The sequence below is a fragment of the Tripterygium wilfordii genome, chromosome 12 (assembly GCF_013401445.1).
Source record: "Tripterygium wilfordii isolate XIE 37 chromosome 12, ASM1340144v1, whole genome shotgun sequence".
Lineage (NCBI taxonomy): Eukaryota > Viridiplantae > Streptophyta > Magnoliopsida > Celastrales > Celastraceae > Tripterygium > Tripterygium wilfordii.
The window spans coordinates 7,806,668-7,827,970 of NC_052243.1; positions in this window are offsets into that span (position 1 = coordinate 7,806,668).

A 21,303-nucleotide genomic window follows, 5' to 3' on the forward strand; every position below is an offset into this window, starting at 1 on the left:
ATCAAATCATCAAACAAGCACAATTGAACTAATTTAATATAAGTATTGAATTCCTAAACTAATCAAGTAGGCATATGCACCTATGTTTCTCAATACAATCAATAGATCAAAGTTCAATCAAGCATGCCATTGTAATCACTCAAACATATATTCAACAGTCTATGCATAGAATTGAGCATTCCTAAGGCATCAAAATAGACGTTATACTCTATTTAGTGTTCTTAGAAGTCTTAACTTGCTAGTTTAGCTTTTGCGCAACGTTTCGTTAGGTAAGAAGCTAATAGACGAAGTTAAGTTCAAAATTGCACGAAACGTGAAAAACTTGTCCATGCGTAGAATTGAGCATTCCTAAGGCATCACAATAGACCGTTATACTCTATTTAGTGTTCTTAGACGTCTTAACTTGCTAGTTTAGCTTTTGGGCAACTTTTCGTTAGGTAAAGAAGACAATAGACCAAGTTAAGCTAAAAATTGCACGAAACGTGAAAAACTTAAGCACGCATAGAATTGAGCATTCCTAAGGCATCAAAATAGACCATTATACTCTATTTAGTGTTCTTAGAAGTCTTAACTTGCTAGTTTAGCTTTTTGACAACGTTACGTTAGGTAAAGAAGCCAATAGACCAAGCTAAGTTCAAAATTGCACGAGACGTGAAAAACTTATCCATGCGTAGAATTGAGCATTCCTAAGGCATCAAAATAGACCGTTTTACTCTATTTAGTGTTCTTAGAAGTCTTAACTTGCTAGTTTAGCTTTTGCGCAACGTTTCATTAGGTAAAAAAGCTAATAGACGAAGTTAAGTTCAAAATTGCACGAAACGTGAAAAACTTGTCCATGCGTAGAATTGAGCATTCTTAAGGCATCAAAATAGACCGTTATACTCTATTTAGTGTTCTTAGAAGTCTTGACTTGCTAGTTTAGCTTTTGGGCAACGTTTCGTTAGGTAAAGAAGTCAATAGACCAAGTTAAGCTCAAAATTGCACGAAACGTAAAAAACTTATGCACGCATAGAATTGAGCATTCCTAAGGCATCAAAATAGACTGTTATACTCTATTTAGTGTTCTTAGAAGTCTTAACTTTCTAGTTTAGCTGTTGGACAACGCTGCGTTAGGTAAAGAAGCCAATAGACCAAGTTAATTCAAAATTGCACGAGACGTAAAAAACTTATCCACGCATAGAATTGAGCATTCCTAAGGCATCAAAATAGACCGTTATACTCTATTTAGTGTTCTTAGAAGTCTTAACTTGCTCGTTTAGCTTTTGGGCAACGTTTCGTTGGGTAAAGAAGCTAATAGACTAAGTTAAGTACAAAATTGCACGAAACGTGAAAAACTTGTCTATGCATAGAATTGAGCATTCCTAAGGCATCAAAATAGACCGTTATACTCTATTTAGTGTTCCTAGATGTCTTAACTTGCTAGTTTTGCTTTTGGGCAACGTTTCGTTAGGTAAAGAAGCTAATAGACCAAGTTAAGTTCAAAATTGCACGAAACGTGAAAAACTTATCTATGCATAGAATTGAGCATTCCTAAGGCATCAAAATAGACGTTATACTCTATTTAGTGTTCTTAGAAGTCTTAACTTGCTAGTTTAGCTTTTGGACATCGTTACGTTAGGTAAATAAGCCAATAGACCAAGATAAGTTCAAAATTGAGCAAGACGTGAAAAACATATCCACGCATAGAATTGAGCATTCCTAAGGCATCAAAATAGACCGTTATACTCTATTTAGTTTTCTTAGAAGTCTTAACTTGCTCGTTTAGCTTTTGGGCAACGTTTCGTTGGGTAAAGAAGCTAATAGACCAAGTTAAGTTGAAAATTGCACGAAACGTGAAAAACTTGTCTATGCATAGAATTGAGCATTCCTAAGGCATCAAAATAGACGTTATACTCTATTTAGTGTTCTTAGAAGTCTTAACTTGCTAGTTTAGCTTTTGCGCAACGTTTCGTTAGGTAAAGAAGCTAATAGACAAAGTTAAGTTCAAAATTGCACGAAACGTGAAAAACTTGTCCATGCGTAGAATTGAGCATTCCTAAGGCATCACAATAGACCGTTATACTCTATTTAGTGTTCTTAGACGTCTTAACTTGCTAGTTTAGCTTTTGGGCAACTTTTCGTTAGGTAAATAAGCCAATAGACCAAGTTAAGCTCAAAATTGCACGAAATGTGAAAAACTTAAGCACGCATAGAATTGAGCATTCCTAAGGCATCAAAATAGACCATTATACTCTATTTAGTGTTCTTAGAAGTCTTAACTTGCTAGTTTAGCTTTTTGACAACGTTACGTTAGATAAAGAAGCCAATAGACCAAGTTAAGTTCAAAATTGCACGAGACGTGAAAAACTTATCCATGCGTAGAATTGAGCATTCCTAAGGCATCAAAATAGACCGTTTTACTCTATTTAGTGTTCTTAGAAGTCTTAACTTGCTAGTTTAACTTTTGGGCAACGTTTCGCTAGGTAAAGAAGCCAATAGACCAAGTTAAGCTCAAAATTGCACGAAACGTGAAAAACTTATGCACGCATAGAATTGAGGATTCCTAAGGCATCAAAATAGACCGTTATACTCTATTTAGTGTTCTTAGAAGTTTTAACTTTCTAGTTTAGCTTTTGGGCAACGCTGCGTTAGGTAAAGAAGCCAATAGACCAAGTTAATTCAAAATTGCACGAGACGTGAAAAACTTATCCACGCATAGAATTGAGCATTCCTAAGGCATCAAAATAGATCATTATACTCTATTTAGTGTTCTTAGAAGTCTTAACTTGCTCGTTTAGCTTTTGGGCAACGTTTCGTTGGGTAAAGAAGCTAATAGACTAAGTTAAGTTCAAAATTGCACGAAACGTGAAAAACTTGTCTATGCATAGAATTGAGCATTCCTAAGGCATCAAAATAGACGTTATACTCTATTTAGTGTTCTTACAAGTCTTAACTTGCTAGTTTAGCTTTTGCGCAACGTTTCGTTAGGTAAAGAAGCTAATAGACGAAGTTAAGTTCAAAATTGCATGAAACGTGAAAAACTTGTCCATCCATAGAATAGAGCATTCCGAAGGCATCAAAATAGACGTTATACTCTATTTAGTGTTCTTAGAAGTCTTAACTTGCTAGTTTAGCTTTTGGACAACGTTACGTTAGGTAAAGAAGCCAATAAACCAAGTTAAGTTCAAAATTGAGCAAGACGTGAAAAACATATCCACGCATAGAATTGAGCATTCCTAAGGCATCAAAATAGACCGTTATACTCTATTTAGTGTTCGTAGAAGTCTTAACTTGCTCGTTTAGCTTTTGGGCAACGTTTCGTTGGGTAAAGAAGCTAATAGACCAAGTTAAGTTGAAAATTGCACGAAACGTGAAAAACTTGTCTATGCATAGAATTGAGCATTCCTAAGGCATCAAAATAGACGTTATACTCTATTTAGTGTTCTTAGAAGTCTTAACTTGCTAGTTTAGCTTTTGCGCAACGTTTCGTTAGGTAAAGAAGCTAATAGACGAAGTTAAGTTCAAAATTGCACGAAACGTGAAAAACTTGTCCATGCGTAGAATTGAGCATTCCTGAGGCATCACAATAGACCTTTATACTCTATTTAGTGTTCTTAGACGTCTTAACTTGCTAGTTTAGCTTTTGGGCAACTTTTCGTTAGGTAAAGAAGACAATAGACCAAGTTAAGCTCAAAATTGCACGAAACGTGAAAAACTTAACCACGCATAGAATTGAGCATTCCTAAGGCATCAAAATAGACCATTATACTCTATTTAGTGTTCTTAGAAGTCTTAACTTGCTAGCTTAACTTTTTGAGAACGTTACGTTAGGTAAAGAAGCCAATAGACCAAGTTAAGTTCAAAATTGCACGAGACGTGAAAAACTTATCCATGCGTAGATTTGAGCATTCCTAAGCCATCAAAATAGACCGTTTTACTCTATTTAGTGTTCTTAGAAGTCTTAACTTGCTAGTTTAGCTTTTGCGCAACATTTCGTTAGGTAAAGAAGCTAATAGACGAAGTTATGTTCAAAATTTCACGAAACGTGAAAAACTTGTCCATGCGTAGAATTGAGCATTCCTAAGGCATCAAAATAGACTGTTATACTCTATTTAGTGTTCTTAGAAGTCTTAACTTGCTAGTTTAGCTTTTGGACAACGTTTCGTTAGGTAAAGAAGCCAATAGACCAAGTTAAGCTCAAAATTGCACGAAACGTGAAAAACTTATGCACGCATAGAATTGAGCATTCCTAAGGCATCAAAATAGACCGTTATACTCTATTTAGTGTTCTTAGAAGTCTTAACTTTCTAGTTTAGCTTTTGGACAACGCTGCGTTAGGTAAAGAAGCCAATAGACCAAGTTAATTCAAAATTGCACGAGACGTGAAAAACTTATCCACGCATAGAATTGAGCATTCCTATGGCATCAAAATCGTTATACTCTATTTAGTGTTCTTAGAAGTCTTAACTTGCTCGTTTAGCTTTTGGGCAACGTTTCGTTGGGTAAAGAAGCTAATAGACTAAGTTAAGTACAAAATTGCACGAAACGTGAAAAACTTGTCTATGCATAGAATTGAGCATTCCTAAGGCATCAAAATAGACCGTTATACTCTATTTAGTGTTCTTAGATTTCTTAACTTGCTAGTTTTGCTTTTGGGCAACGTTTCGTTAGGTAAAGAAGCTAATAGACCAAGTAAAGTTCAAAATTGCACGAAACGTGAAAAACTTGCCTATGCATAGAATTGAGCATTCCTATGGCATCAAAATAGGCGTTATACTCTATTTAGTGTTCTTAGAAGTCCTAACTTGCTAGGTTAGCTTTTGCGCAACGTTTCGTTAGGTAAAGAAGCTAATAGACGAAGTTAAGTTCAAAATTGCACGAAACGTGAAAAACTTGTCCATCCATAGAATTGAGCATTCCTAAGGCATCAAAATAGACGTTATACTCTATTTAGTGTTCTTAGAAGTCTTAACTTGCTAGTTTAGCTTTTGGACAACGTTACGTTAGGTAAAGAAGCCAATAGACCAAGTTAAGTTCAAAATTGAGCAAGACGTGAAAAACTTATCCAAGCATAGAATTGAGCATTCCTAAGGCATCAAAATAGACCGTTATACTCTATTTAGTGTTCTTAGAAGTCTTAACTTGCTCGTTTAGCTTTTGGGCAACGTTTCGTTGGGTAAAGAAGCTAATAGACCAAGTTAAGTTGAAAATTGCACGAAACGTGAAAAACTTGTCTATGCATAGAATTGAGCATTCCTAAGGCATCAAAATAGACGTTATACTCTATTTAGTGTTCTTAGAAGTCTTAACTTGCTAGTTTAGCTTTTGCGCAACGTTTCGTTGGGTAAAGAAGCTAATAGACGAAGTTAAGTTCAAAATAGCACAAAACGTGAAAAACTTGTCCATGCGTAGAATTGAGCATTCCTAAGGCATCACAATAGATCGTTATACTCTATTTAGTGTTCTTAGACGTCTTAACTTGCTAGTTTAGCTTTTGGGCAACTTTTCGTTAGGTAAAGAAGCCAATAGACCAAGTTAAGCTCAAAATTGCACGAAACGTGAAAAACATATGCACGTATAGAATTGAGCATTCCTAAGGCATCAAAATAGACCGCTATACTCTATTTAGTGTTCTTAGAAGTCTTAACTTGCTAGTTTAGCTTTTCGACAACGTTACGTTAGGTAAAGAAGCCAATAGACCAAGTTAAGTTCAAAATTGCACGAGACGTGAAAAACTTATCCATGCGTAGAATTGAGCATTCCTAAGCCATCAAAATAGACCGTTTTACTCTATTTAGTGTTCTTAGAAGTCTTAACTTGCTAGTTTAGCTTTTGCGCAACATTTCGTTAGGTAAAGAAGCTAATAGACGAAGTTATGTTCAAAATTTCACGAAACGTGAAAAACTTGTCCATGCATAGAATTGAGCATTCCTAAGGCATCAAAATAGACCGTTATACTCTATTTAGTGTTCTTAGAAGTCTTAACTTGCTAGTTTAGCTTTTGGGCAACGTTTCGTTAGGTAAAGAAGCCAATAGACCAAGTTAAGCTCAAAATTGCACGAAACGTGAAAAACTTATGCACGCATAGAATTGAGCATTCCTAAGGCATCAAAATAGACCATTATACTCTATTTAGTGTTCTTAGAAGTCTTAACTTGCTAGCTTAATTTTTTGAGAACGTTACGTTAGGTAAAGAAGCCAATAGACCAAGTTAAGTTCAAAATTGCACGAGACGTGAAAAACTTATCCATGCGTAGAATTGAGCATTCCTAAGCCATCAAAATAGACCGTTTTACTCTATTTAGTGTTCTTAGAAGTCTTAACTTGCTAGTTTAGCTTTTGCGCAACATTTCGTTAGGTAAAGAAGCTAATAGACGAAGTTATGTTCAAAATTTCACGAAACGTGAAAAACTTGTCCATGCGTAGAATTGAGCATTCCTAAGGCATCAAAATAGACCGTTATACTCTATTTAGTGTTCTTAGAAGTCTTAACTTGCTAGTTTAGCTTTTGGGCAACGTTTCGTTAGGTAAAGAAGCCAATAGACCAAGTTAAGCTCAAAATTGCACGAAACGTGAAAAACTTATGCACGCATAGAATTGAGCATTCCTAAGGCATCAAAATAGACCGTTATACTCTATTTAGTGTTCTTAGAAGTCTTAACTTTCTAGTTTAGCTTTTGGACAACGCTGCGTTAGGTAAAGAAGCCAATAGACCAAGTTAATTCAAAATTACACGAGAAGTGAAAAACTTATCCACGCATAGAATTGAGCATTCCTATGGCATCAAAATCATTATACTCTATTTAGTGTTCTTAGAAGTCTTAACTTGCTCGTTTAGCTTTTGGGCAACGTTTCGTTGGGTAAAGAAGCTAATAGACTAAGTTAAGTACAAAATTGCACGAAACGTGAAAAACTTGTCTATGCATAGAATTGAGCATTCCTAAGGCATCAAAATAGACCGTTATACTCTATTTAGTGTTCTTAGATTTCTTAACTTGCTAGTTTTGCTTTTGGGCAACGTTTCGTTAGGTAAAGAAGCTAATAGACCAAGTTAAGTTCAAAATTGCACGAAACGTGAAAAACTTGTCTATGCATAGAATTGAGCATTCCTAAGGCATCAAAATAGGCGTTATACTCTATTTAGTGTTCTTAGAAGTCTTAACTTGCTAGTTTAGCTTTTGCGCAACGTTTCGTTAGGTAAAGAAGCTAATAGACGAAGTTAAGTTCAAAATTGCACGAAACGTGAAAAACTTGTCCATCCATAGAATTGAGCATTCCTAAGGCATCAAAATAGACGTTATACTCTATTTAGTGTTCTTAGAAGTCTTAACTTGCTCGTTTAGCTTTTGTGCAACGTTTCGTTGGGTAAAGAAGCTAATAGACCAAGTTAAGTTGAAAATTGCACGAAACGTGAAAAACTTGTCGATGCATAGAATTGAGCATTCCTAAGGCATCAAAATAGACGTTATACTCTATTTAGTGTTCTTAGAAGTCTTAACTTGCTAGTTTAGCTTTTGCGCAATGTTTCGTTAGGTAAAGAAGCTAATAGACGAAGTTAAGTTCAAAATAGCACAAAACGTGAAAAACTTGTCCATGCGTAGAATTGAGCATTCCTAAGGCATCACAATAGATCGTTATACTCTATTTAGTGTTCTTAGACGTCTTAACTTGCTAGTTTAGCTTTTGGGCAACTTTTCGTTAGGTAAAGAAGCCAATAGACCAAGTTAAGCTCAAAATTGCACGAAACGTGAAAAACTTATGCACGCATAGAATTGAGCATTCCTAAGGCATCAAAATAGACCGCTATACTCTATTTAGTGTTCTTAGAAGTCTTAACTTGCTAGTTTAGCTTTTCGACAACGTTACGTTAGGTAAAGAAGCCAATAGACCAAGTTAAGTTCAAAATTGCACGAGACGTGAAAAACTTATCCATGCGTAGAATTGAGCGTTCCTAAGGCATCAAAATAGACCGTTTTACTCTATTTAGTGTTCTTAGAAGTCTTAACTTGCTAGTTTAGCTTTTGCGCAACGTTTCGTTAGGTAAAGAAGCTAATAGACGAAATTGAGTTCAAAATTGCACGAAACGTGAAAAACTTGTCCATGCGTATGACGGATCGAGTTTAACACAAGAGGGGGGTGAATTGTGTCCCCAAATTCCAATTGGAATCCCTTTTTCAATTTAAACAAATTAATGGCAATTAACAAGTAGCACACAAATTTGGACTCTAATGATTTTCCTAATCAATATTCAATCCAATGCAAGATGTGATACAATATAGTGAATGACCAAATATCAAATAATCAAGAATTGCACAAAACAGATTTTCAAGCAACACACTGCACACAGATTTTCCAACTCAGATTTTACCTATCAAATGATGTCAAAATGCAACGAAATTTTATATGCAATGTCACAACACCTTAATAAACACTATATCAAAATTTCAGATCAAAATTCAAAGTTTAAGGCAGTCTGCTAATCTCAGACAGATTAGGGTTTTGAAAATCCTGCAGTTTGAAAAAAGTAGTAAATATAAACAAGTAAACAAAGAAATCAACACAGCGATTTATAGTAGTTCGGAGACCCTTCTCCTACGTCTACTACCTAGATTCACCAACCTAGGATTTTCCCAACTCAACTAAGGTGTGGTTTTAAGAGACCCACAAAACTCCTTACACCAAGGGTTTCTAAGAACTCCCTCAAACTTCAATGTTTACAATTTCCCCTAACAAAGGGAATTTCTCAGTGGGATTTTCAGCCAAGGTTCTCACAGGTTACCTCAAAGGTATTTGGTATGGAACTCTAAAGATTACAGCAACACTCTCAAAGATAGGATTTTAAGAACAAGAGAGGTTTAGATTGTAAGTAAATAAAGCCTAAAGGATATAGGAACTTCCCTTTTGCAAAAGCAAGAGTAGTGAGAAGTCCTTGATTGTAGAGGCTTGTATTGGAGAAGATTGTTGTAGCAAATAGCAAGAAAGCTTGATGATTGATGAACTTGATAGCAAGAGGTTTCTCTCAAGGATAATTTTCAATTTGCTTCTCCAAGTTGTATGAAAGGGAAGATCCTCTTTTAAAGGCAATTCTCTCCTATGCTTGTAGCCATTGGATCAAACTTCAAGAGTTGATCTCTACCATCCATTGAAGCTCCTAATCTTGGTCATTGATGATTTGAGCAAACAAATCTCCACCATAGAGCATATAGACGTTGCACATGCTCCTTTTCTTAAGTCAAAAATTGCAAGCAAGAAAGTTGTCTTATGCACAACCATTTGATCAATGTATGTCTTCAAATCTTGACCATTCAAACTCTCTTTAATTCTCAGCCATGGATGTAGATTGTACTATGCCATCTTGTCCCTTCATTTTGAATCAAAGACTTCAAAAGTGATCCCTTAGTCAATGATCTTATTTGATTGCACCAACATAACTTTCTTGGTAGCACATGTCTTGAGTGAAAATGTCAAGGATCTTGTTTGATTGCACCAACATAACTTTCTTGGTAGCACATGTCTTGAGTGAAAATGTCAAACAAGAATATATCACTAATGATAGAGAGGACAAGGTTTGTCCCACATGTTTGAAAAGAGTTGTATCTCCATGAAGACCACAACCAATAGCCTCAATGTTTGATTCATTCAACTTGATTAAGTGCCTTAGTGGAAAGTTGGCAAATATAGGATTTTTCATAGTTTCCTAGAGCTCCAAGCTTATTCTTAGAAACTGGACTTCGACCACTCTTGAACATACTGAATTCTGAGCCATATGAGACCACAATGATGATTAACCTACAAGGAAATAGGAGGTAGAACTCCCCAATTGCATGTAAGCTCAAAGAGCTTCATATAGAGCGCATAGGTTAATTACATTAGAAAAACAACCCAGAAAATTCATATTACTGCATGATAAATCATTTTATATGTAGTAGAATGTCCATGTAAAATTTCATAACAATCGGAAATCGTTTGGTCACTCAACCAAGCAATTTGATCACTAATAGTGAAACCGATAAATTCTAAGTGTAAATTCAAAGTCATTTTGCAAACTCAGTGTAAATGACCTTTTCTCTTGAACTTTACTAAATCAAATATGTTCATAGTGATGAAACTAAGATGCACACGAAATTTCATTTAAATCGGAGTTCATTTGGTTCACCACGTTCACAAAGAACACATATGCACAAAATTAGGTAAAACCTAGTTTTGGCGGAATTTAAGCATATGACCAAATATATATGTGATGCACTTAATTTCTCATGATTATAGTCCTAGAACATATATTAAACCTTCATGTGCATGTGATTCAAGTTTCAAGTCATTTGGACCTAAGTAAGATAAATTATGATCATTAGAAGATTAATGCCCTAACTTAGTCCATGTATGTTTGTTTCCAAAACTTAATTTCCAGCACTATCTAAAAAATATATAGTCATTTAAATTCAATTCATATAAATCAAATATTGCTTTAATGTTTCATTATGATTTATAAATGATTTAATATCATCAAAATTAGACATATAGGACCATAGGTCCAACAATCTCCCCCTTTTTGATGATTACAAAACATGCATGATATAAATGTCTATTTGATTGTAATTGAATTTAATATCAATTCAAAGTGCATTAAAAAGTTTAATGATATCAATTTAAAACACTTTTGAAACTCATATACAACTTTAGTTAAGTAAGCTTAGCTCCCCCTTACTTTAACATCTATTCTCTCCCAATCATGGCATATACACTCCCCCTTAAGTTATGCCTATATATGCATTTTGGCAAATGATTTTAATGCAATTTATCATCATGTCTCTCCCCCTTTTTGTAATAAATCAAAAAGTGGAGAACTAAGGGGTTGATGCAAGTTTTGTAAAAGATTTATAAGCATTTTTGAGATTTTATCACAAAAGTGATTTAAGACCATAAACATGCTTCAAATAATATCAAAACTAGTTCTCATCAACAAATGGCAACACACCAATTGAACTAATAGAACCTAAGTGACCCAATTTGGAGCCTATCACACTAAGTGACCCATGGCCTCCTAATGACACTAGGTTACTCCCCCTTCAATCATGCATACCAATTTATACATTTAGCTTATAAGCACATATCACCAAGAAAATATAATAAGCATTCAAGTTCAATCTTGGGATATCAATCAAACAAGGATATGCATTCAAGTAATATGCACTCAAGGTGCTTCACACAAACCCAATGCATTTCTTAGTTTTATGAATCTATCCTTAGCTAAAGGTTTAGTGAACAAATCGGCAATATTATGTTCCCCTTCTACATGTTCAAGCACAATGCTCTTTTTAGCAACATGATCTCTAATGAAATGATGTCTAATGTCTATATGCTTAGCTTTACCATGATATCTAGGATTCTTAGACAAATGTATGGGCACTTATGTTATCACAAAGAATTGGAATGTTTGAAAATTCCATATTAAAATCAAGCATTTGTTGTTTAATCCAAAGCAATTGGCAAGTACAACTACCAATAGCCATATATTCGGCTTCGGTAGTGCTCAAAGCAACACATGTTTGCTTCTTGGAGAACCAAGATATGAGCATATTTCCTAGGTATTGACAAGTACCACTAGTACTTTTCCTATTTATTTTGCAACCCGCAAAGTCGGCATCTACAAATGAATGCAAGTCAAATGAAGATTTCTTATCATACCACAACCCTAGGGAAGGTGTGTCCTTTAAGTACCTAAGAATCTTCTTTATGGCCATGAGATGTGTTTGCTTAGGATTAGATTGAAATCTTGCACACATGCAAACACTAAACATAATATCGGGCCTAGATGCGGTCAAGTAAAGTAAACTACCAATCATTGACCTATATCTCTTTTGATCAACATCATTACCATCTAGGTCGGGTTCTAATTTGGTTCCCACTCCCATAGGTGTGGATGAACCTTTAGAAATATCCATGCCAAACCTTTTTAATATCTCATTTGTATACTTAGTTTGACTAATGTGAGTGCCAAGTGGGGTTTGTTTAATTTGTAAACCTAGAAAGTAAGTCAACTCACCCATCATACTCATTTCAAATTCATTCTTCATGCATAATGCAAAATCTTCACACATAGATTCTAATGTAGCACCAAACACAATATCATCAACATATATTTGCACAATTAGCATATCAAGACCTTTGTATTTAATAAACAAAGTATCATCAATACTACCACATTGAAAACCATTTTCAAGCAAGAACTTAGACAATCTTTCATACCAAGCTCTAGGAGCTTGTTTTAAACCATATAAAGCCTTGTCTAGTTTGTAAACATGGTTTGGAAATTTCTTACTTTCAAATCCGGGAGGTTGTTTAACATAAACTTCCTCATTTATCACACCATTTAAAAATGCACTTTTCACATCCATTTGAAAAAGTTTGATATTTTTGTAACAAGCAAATGCAAGCAATAATCTAATAGCCTCTAACCTTGCAACCGGTGCAAAGGTTTCATCAAAGTCAATGCCCTCTTCTTGGCAATATCCTTGGGCCACTAATCTAGCTTTGTTCCTAGTTACATTACCATTTTCATCCATCTTATTCCTATAGACCCATTTTGTTCCTATAATGGTGTGGTCTTTAGGTTTAGGACAAAGAGTCCAAACCTTACTTCTCTCAAATTGTTCTAACTCCTCTTGCATGGCATACACCCAATCATCATCATGCAAAGCATCACGTACATTTTTAGGCTCTACTAAAGAAAGCATGGCAAAAGAGTTTAAAGGATTAGAATTAACCGTAGAGTCCCTTTTGGCTCTTAGTTGCCTTCCTTGATGCAAGTCTCCAATAATTAGTTCTTTTGGATGAGACTTCATCACCTTGTATTTGTGAACACCCGGTTGTTCCATAGCATTTTCAGCTTCTTTTGGTTCTTCATTTCCCTCGGGTTCACCTTCACTTTCTTCATTTGGTGGTGTTTCTTCATTTGAGATATTCATCTCCCTTAAGTTCTCCACCAAAGGGACATCATCTTCATCTTCTTCTAGCAATTGTACTCCATGTGTACCTTCATTTTTGTGCTTCAAAGGATGTTCCAAACCTGAAAATTTATTTTCTACACGCACATTTGGAGCAAGTGTGGTCATATCATCGAATTTAACATTTACACTTTCTTCCACAATTTTAGTTCTAGAGTTAAATACTCTATATGCTTTAGATGATGATGAATATCCTAAAAATATTCCAATGTCACTCTTTGCATCAAATTTATCCAAATTGTCTTTGGTATTTAAAATAAAACATTTAGCACCAAAAACCTTAAAGTAATCTACTTTAGGTTTCTTGCCATACAAGAGTTCATAAGGAGTTTTCTTTAATCCTTTTCTAATGCTAAGTCTATTACTCACATAACATGCATTACTAGTAGCTTCGGCCCAAAAATATTTAGGAAGATTATATTCTAGAAGCATGGTTCTTCCTAGTTCTTGTAAAGTTCTATTCTTCCTTTCTACAACCCCATTTTGTTGAGGTATCCTAGGAGCACTAAACTCATGTTTAATACCAAAAGAAGCACACAAAGAATCAAAATTAGCATTTTCAAATTCACCTCCATGGTCACTTCTAATTTTTGAAACTTTTAAGTTATGCTCATTTTGCAATCTCCTAAGTAAGTTTTCAAAAGCATGCAATGCATCACTTTTATGCACAAGAAACAAACACCATGTAAATCTAGTATAATCATCCACAATAACAAATGCATAGTATTTTCCACCTAGACTCCTAACTCTACTAGGACCAAATAAATCCATATGTAACAATTCTAGAGGCCTAGAAGTACTAATATCAAGTTTAGGCTTAAAAGACTCTTTAGTTTGTTTACCCCTAACACAAACATCACAAACATGTTCAACATTGAAATTTAACTTAGGCAATCCTCTAATAAGTTCATTGGCACACAACTTTTTCAATGTAGACATTCCGATATGACCTAATCTTCTATGCCAATGCAAAGCATCATCATTCTTAGCAAGCAAGCAAGATATTTTAGAATTTTTCATAGCATCAAAATGCATTACATACATATCACCACTTCTACTTCCTAATTTCACAACATTACCATAAACATCAAACACATAACATTTATCATTTTTGAAAAGAATATCAAAGCCTTTATCGGTTAAGTGACTAACACTCAATAAATTAAAAGATAAATTTTCAACCAATCTTACTTCACTAAGGGAGAAAGAAGAGTTACCTATGGATCCCAAGCCTAGGATCTTACCTTTGACCTTGTCTCCAAAGGTCACAAATCCTCCATTCTTCTTTGCTTCAAAGGATGTGAATAATGAAGCATCTCCCGTCATGTGTCTAGAACAACCACTATCCAAATACCATTTGCATGATTCGGATTTGGATTTTAAGCACACCTAGATAAACACATGTTTAATATACCTTAGGTATCCAAACTTTGGATCCTTTGGGGTTAGTAGCAATAAAGGCATATGCATCAATTTTGAAAGTTCTCATCACATATGCTTTCTTTTCAAAGTCATTCAACCCTTTAGGCACCCAAACCTTCTTCACATAAACTTTTCTCTTCCTAGGTGTAGTTCCTTTAGGAACATTAGGCTTACCCTTGGGGTAGGTACCATTTTTGTTCACATTGACCGTGGCCTCCTTAGCCTCTAGGGTGTCCTTAAGTTTCATAGGATCATATCCTAATCCACTCTTGTCAAGATAATGTCTTTGAGATGCAAGAAGTTCATCCAATTTAGAAGAACTCATAGAAAATTTTGAAAATTGTTTTTCAAGCATATTGTATTTCTCATTGGCCATATCAAGCTCTTTTTGTAGAGAAGAAGAGTTAGGCATAATAATGCACTCATGATCATCCCATGTATCCAACTCACCTTCTAGCTCATGAATCCTAGCATGCAAAGCATCTAAGTCATGTGAATTGCTAGATGATGCAATGTTACTAGAATTAACACATGTTTTCAATTGATTTTTTAAATCCTCATTTTCTTGAACTAATGCATCAAGTGAAAAACATACATCATCATATTTAGATTTCAAATCACAACACTCATTTAGATGCATTTTTTCTACTTTAGAAAGTCTACTAACTTCTTTCTTAGCATGCTTGTGTTTATGCATCAATTTCTCATAAGCAATATAAAGTTCATCATAAACACAAGAGAGCTCATCATAAGAAGATTTAGAAGATGTTACCATCTCATCCGAATTTGATGAGGACACTTCCTCTTCCTCATTTGCCATGAGACACAAGTTGGCTTGGAGTTCCTCTTCACTATCACTTGAAAATGATGATGAAGAATCATCCCAAGTGGCCTTGAATGCCTTCTTCTCCTTCTTCCCTTTGTCCTTCTTCTTCTCTTTCTCTCTATATTCCTTATGCTTCTTCTTTTGAAGCTTAGGGCAATCGGCCATAAAGTGACCTACTTTGCCACACTTAAAGCAAGTACTCTTTTCTTTCTCTTTCTCCTCTCTCTTTTCTTTAAAAGCCTTTCTATTCTTGAATCCTCCACGTTTGTTCATCTTCAAGAACTTCTTGAAATGCTTAGCTAATAGGGCTGCCCCTATTTCACTATCATCATCACTAGAATCCGAACTAGTGTCACTATTGATCCTAAGAGCTAAGCCATTTTTCTTAGGTGGTGCATCTTCCTCATCTAATCTTGACATCTCCAACTCATGTGTCATTAGACTTCCTATTAATTCCTCTATCTTAAGCTTCCTAAGGTCTTTAGCCTCTTTAATGGCTACTACCTTATCTTTCCAAATCCTAGGTAAACTCCTAAGGATCTTTTGGACCTTATCAACTTCCTCATATGGTTTGTTCAAAGCTTCTAATTCATTACATATGCAAGTAAGTCTAGAAAACATCTCCCTAATGCTCTCACCCTTCTTCATTCTAAAGGTCTCAAACTCGGTGACTAGCATGTTTATCTTAGAGTCCTTCACTTGACTTGTTCCTTCATGCTTCAACTCTAACATATCCCAAATCTCCTTTGCACTCTTACATTGAGCTATGTAATCAAATTCACTCCTAATAAGTGCAATGTGCAAAGTGTTGATTGCCTTATTATTTAGGCTAAGTAATCTCTTATCTTCCTTAGTAAACTCACTCTTTTCCTTATCTACCATCTCATCACCCAAAAGTTTCCTAGGAACATAAGGACCATTCTCTACAACTTCCCACAAATCATAATCAATGGAATTTATAAAAATTTTCATCCTATTTTTCCAAAAACCGTATTGCAAGCCATTGAAAAATGGTGGTCTATTCATGGATAGGCCTTCGGCCTCACCATAAGAATTAATATTTGCCATAAATATGCCAAATAGGATATAACTCCTAGTTTTAGCTAACCTGCTTCGATACCAATTGACGGATCGAGTTTAACACAAGAGGGGGGTGAATTGTGTCCCCAAATTCCAATTGGAATCCCTTTTTCAATTTAAACAAATTAATGGCAATTAACAAGTAGCACACAAATTTGGACTCTAATGATTTTCCTAATCAATATTCAATCCAATGCAAGATGTGATACAATATAGTGAATGACCAAATATCAAATAATCAAGAATTGCACAAAACAGATTTTCAAGCAACACACTGCACACAGATTTTCCAACTCAGATTTTACCTATCAAATGATGTCAAAATGCAACGAAATTTTATATGCAATGTCACAACACCTTAATAAACACTATATCAAAATTTCAGATCAAAATTCAAAGTTTAAGGCAGTCTGCTAATCTCAGACAGATTAGGGTTTTGAAAATCCTGCAGTTTGAAAAAAGTAGTAAATATAAACAAGTAAACAAAGAAATCAACACAGCGATTTATAGTAGTTCGGAGACCCTTCTCCTACGTCTACTACCTAGATTCACCAACCTAGGATTTTCCCAACTCCACTAAGGTGTGGTTTTAAGAGACCCACAAAACTCCTTACACCAAGGGTTTCTAAGAACTCCCTCAAACTTCAATGTTTACAATTTCCCCTAACAAAGGGAATTTCTCAGTGGGATTTTCAGCCAAGGTTCTCACAGGTTACCTCAAAGGTATTTGGTATGGAACTCTCAAGATTACAGCAACACTCTCAAAGATAGGATTTTAAGAACAAGAGAGGTTTAGATTGTAAGTAAATAAAGCCTAAAGGATATAGGAACTTCCCTTTTGCAAAAGCAAGAGTAGTGAGAAGTCCTTGATTGTAGAGGCTTGTATTGGAGAAGATTGTTGTAGCAAATAGCAAGAAAGCTTGATGATTGATGAACTTGATAGCAAGAGGTTTCTCTCAAGGATAATTTTCAATTTGCTTCTCCAAGTTGTATGAAAGGGAAGATCCTCTTTTAAAGGCAATTCTCTCCTATGCTTGTAGCCATTGGATCAAACTTCAAGAGTTGATCTCTACCATCCATTGCAGCTCCTAATCTTGGTCATTGATGATTTGAGCAAACAAATCTCCACCATAGAGCATATAGACGTTGCACATGCTCCTGTTCTTAAGTCAGAAATTGCAAGCAAGAAAGTTGTCTTATGCACAACCATTTGATCAATGTATGTCTTCAAATCTTGACCATTCAAACTCTCTTTAATTCTCAGCCATGGATGTAGATTGTACTATGCCATCTTGTCCCTTCATTTTGAATCAAAGACTTCAAAAGTGATCCCTTAGTCAATGATCTTATTTGATTGCACCAACATAACTTTCTTGGTAGCACATGTCTTGAGTGAAAATGTCAAGGATCTTGTTTGATTGCACCAACCTAACTTTCTTGGTAGCACATGTCTTGAGTGAAAATGTCAAACAAGAATATATCACTAATGATAGAGAGGACAAGGTTTGTCCCACATGTTTGAAAAGAGTTGTATCTCCATGAAGACCACAACCAATAGCCTCAATGTTTGATTCATTCAACTTGATTAAGTGCCTTAGTGGAAAGTTGGCAAATATAGGATTTTTCATAGTTTCCTAGAGCTCCAAGCTCATTCTTAGAAACTGGACTTCGACCACTCTTGAACATACTGAATTCTGAGCCATATGAGACCACAATGATGATTAACCTACAAGGAAATAGGAGGTAGAACTCCCCAATTGCATGTAAGCTCAAAGAGCTTCATATAGAGCGCATAGGTTAATTACATTAGAAAAACAACCCAGAAAATTCATATTACTGCATGATAAATCATCTTATATGTAGTAGAATGTCCATGTAAAATTTCATAACAATCGGAAATCGTTTGGTCACTCAACCAAGCAATTTGATCACTAATAGTGAAACCGATAAATTCTAAGTGTAAATTCAAAGTCATTTTGCAAACTCAGTGTAAATGACCTTTTCTCTTGAACTTTACTAAATCAAATATGTTCATAGTGATGAAACTAAGATGCACACGAAATTTCATTTAAATCGGAGTTCATTTGGTTCACCACGTTCACAAAGAACACATATGCACAAAATTAGGTAAAACCTAGTTTTGGCGGAATTTAAGCATATGACCAAATATATATGTGATGCACTTAATTTCTCATGATTATAGTCCTAGAACATATATTAAACCTTCATGTGCATGTGATTCAAGTTTCAAGTCATTTGGACCTAAGTAAGATAAATTATGATCATTAGAAGATTAATGCCCTAACTTAGTCCATGTATGTTTGTTTCCAAAACTTAATTTCCAGCACTATCTAAAAAATATATAGTCATTTAAATTCAATTCATATAAATCAAATATTGCTTTAATGTTTCATTATGATTTATAAATGATTTAATATCATCAAAATTAGACATATAGGACCATAAGTCCAACAGCGTAGAATTGAGCATTCCTAAGGCATCAAAATAGACCGTTACACTCTATTTAGTGTTCTTAGAAGTCTTAACTTGCTAGTTTAGCTTTTGGGCAACGTTTCGTTAGGTAAATAAGCCAATAGACCAAGTTAAGCTCAAAATTGCACGAAACGCGAAAAACTTATGCATGCATAGAATTGAGCATTCCTAAGGCATCAAAATAGACCGTTATACTCTATTTAGTGTTCTTAGAAGTCTTAACTTTCTAGTTTAGCTTTTGGACAACGCTGCGTTAGGTAAAGAAGCCAATAGACCAAGTTAAGTTCAAAATCGCACGAGACGTGAAAAACTTATCCACGCATAGAATTGAGCATTCCTAAGGCATCAAAATAGACCGTTATACTCTATTTAGTGTTCTTAGAAGTCTTAACTTGCTCGTTTAGCTTTTGGGCAACGTTTCATTGGGTAAAGAAGCTAATAGACCAAGTTAAGTTGGAAATTGCACGAAACGTGAAAAACTTGTCTATGCATAGAATTGAGCATTCCTAAGGCATCAAGATAGACGTTATACTCTATTTAGTGTTCTTAGAAGTCTTAACTTGCTAGTTTAGCTTTTGCGCAACGTTTCGTTAGGTAAAGAAGCTAATAGACGAAGTTAAGTTCAAAATAGCACAAAACGTGAAAAACTTGTCCATGCGTAGAATTGAGCATTCCTAAGGCATCACAATAGACCGTTATACTCTATTTAGTGTTCTTAGACGTCTTAACTTGCTAGTTTAGCTTTTGGGCAACTTTTCGTTAGGTAAAGAAGCCAATAGACCAAGTTAAGCTCAAAATTGCACGAAACGTGAAAAACTTATGCACGCATAGAATTGAGCATTCCTAAGGCATCAAATTAGACCGTTATACTCTATTTAGTGTTCTTAGAAGTCTTAACTTGCTAGTTTAGCTTTTCGACAACGTTACGTTAGGTAAAGAAGCCAATAGACCAAGTTAAGTTCAAAATTGCACGAGACGTGAAAAACTTATCCATGCGTAGAATTGAGCGTTCCTAAGGCATCAAAATAGACCGTTTTACTCTATTTAGTGTTCTTAGAAGTCTTAACTTGCTAGTTTAGCTTTTGCGCAACGTTTCGTTAGGTAAACAAGCTAATAGACGAAGTGGAGTTCAAAATTGCACGAAACGTGAAAAACTTGTCCATGCGTAGAATTGAGCATTCCTAAGGCATCAAAATAGACCGTTACACTCTATTTAGTGTTCTTAGAAGTCTTAACTTGCTAGTTTAGCTTTTGGGCAACGTTTATTAGGTAAATAAGCCAATAGACCAAGTTAAGCTCAAAATTGCACGAAACGTGAAAAACTGATGCACGCATAGAATTGAGCATTCCTAAGGCATCAAAATAGACCGTTATACTCTATTTAGTGTTCTTAGAAGTCCTAACTTTCTAGTTTAGCTTTTGGACAACGCTGCGTTAGGTAAAGAAGCCAATAGACCAAGTTAAGTTCAAAATCGCACGAGACGTGAAAAACTTATCCACGCATAGAATTGAGCATTCCTAAGGCATCAAAATAGACCGCTATACTCTATTTAGTGTTCTTAGAAGTCTTAACTTGCTCGTTTAGCTTTTGGGCAACGTTTCGTTGGGTAAAGAAGCTAATAGACCAAGTTAAGTTGAAAATTGCACGAAACGTGAAAAACTTGTCTATGCATAGAATTGAGCATTCCTAAGGCATCAAGATAGACGTTATACTCTATTTAGTGTTCTTAGAAGTCTTAACTTGCTAGTTTAGCTTTTGAGCAACGTTTCGTTAGGTAAAGAAGCTAATAGACGAAGTTAAGTTCAAAATAGCACAAAACGTGAAAAACTTGTCCATGCGTAGAATTGAGCATTCCTAAGGCATCACAATAGACCGTTATACTCTATTTAGTGTTCTTAGACGTCTTAACTTGCTAGTTTAGCTTTTGGGCAACTTTTCGTTAGGTAAAGAAGCCAATAGACCAAGTTAAGCTCAAAATTGCACGAAACGTGAAAAACTTATGCACGCATAGAATTGAGCATTCCTAAGGCATCAAAATAGACCGTTATACTCTATTTAGTGTTCTTAGAAGTCTTAACTGTCTAGTTTAGCTCTTCGACAACGTTACGTTAGGTAAAGAAGCCAATAGACCAAGTTAAGTTCAAAATTGCACGAGATGTGAAAAACTTATCCATGCGTAGAATTGAGCGTTCCTAAGGCATCAAAATAGACCGTTTTACTCTATTTAGTGTTCTTAGAAGTCTTAACTTGCTAGTTTAGCTTTTGCGCAACGTTTCGTTAGGTAAAGAAGCTAATAGACGAAGTGTAGTTCAAAATTGCACGAAACGTGAAAAACTTGTCCATGCGTAGAATTGAGCATTCCTAAGGCATCAAAATAGACCGTTGCACTCTATTTAGTGTTCTTAGAAGTCTTAACTTGCTAGTTTAGCTTTTGGGCAACGTTTCTTAGGTAAATAAGCCAATAGACCAAGTTAAGCTCAAAATTACACGAAACGTGA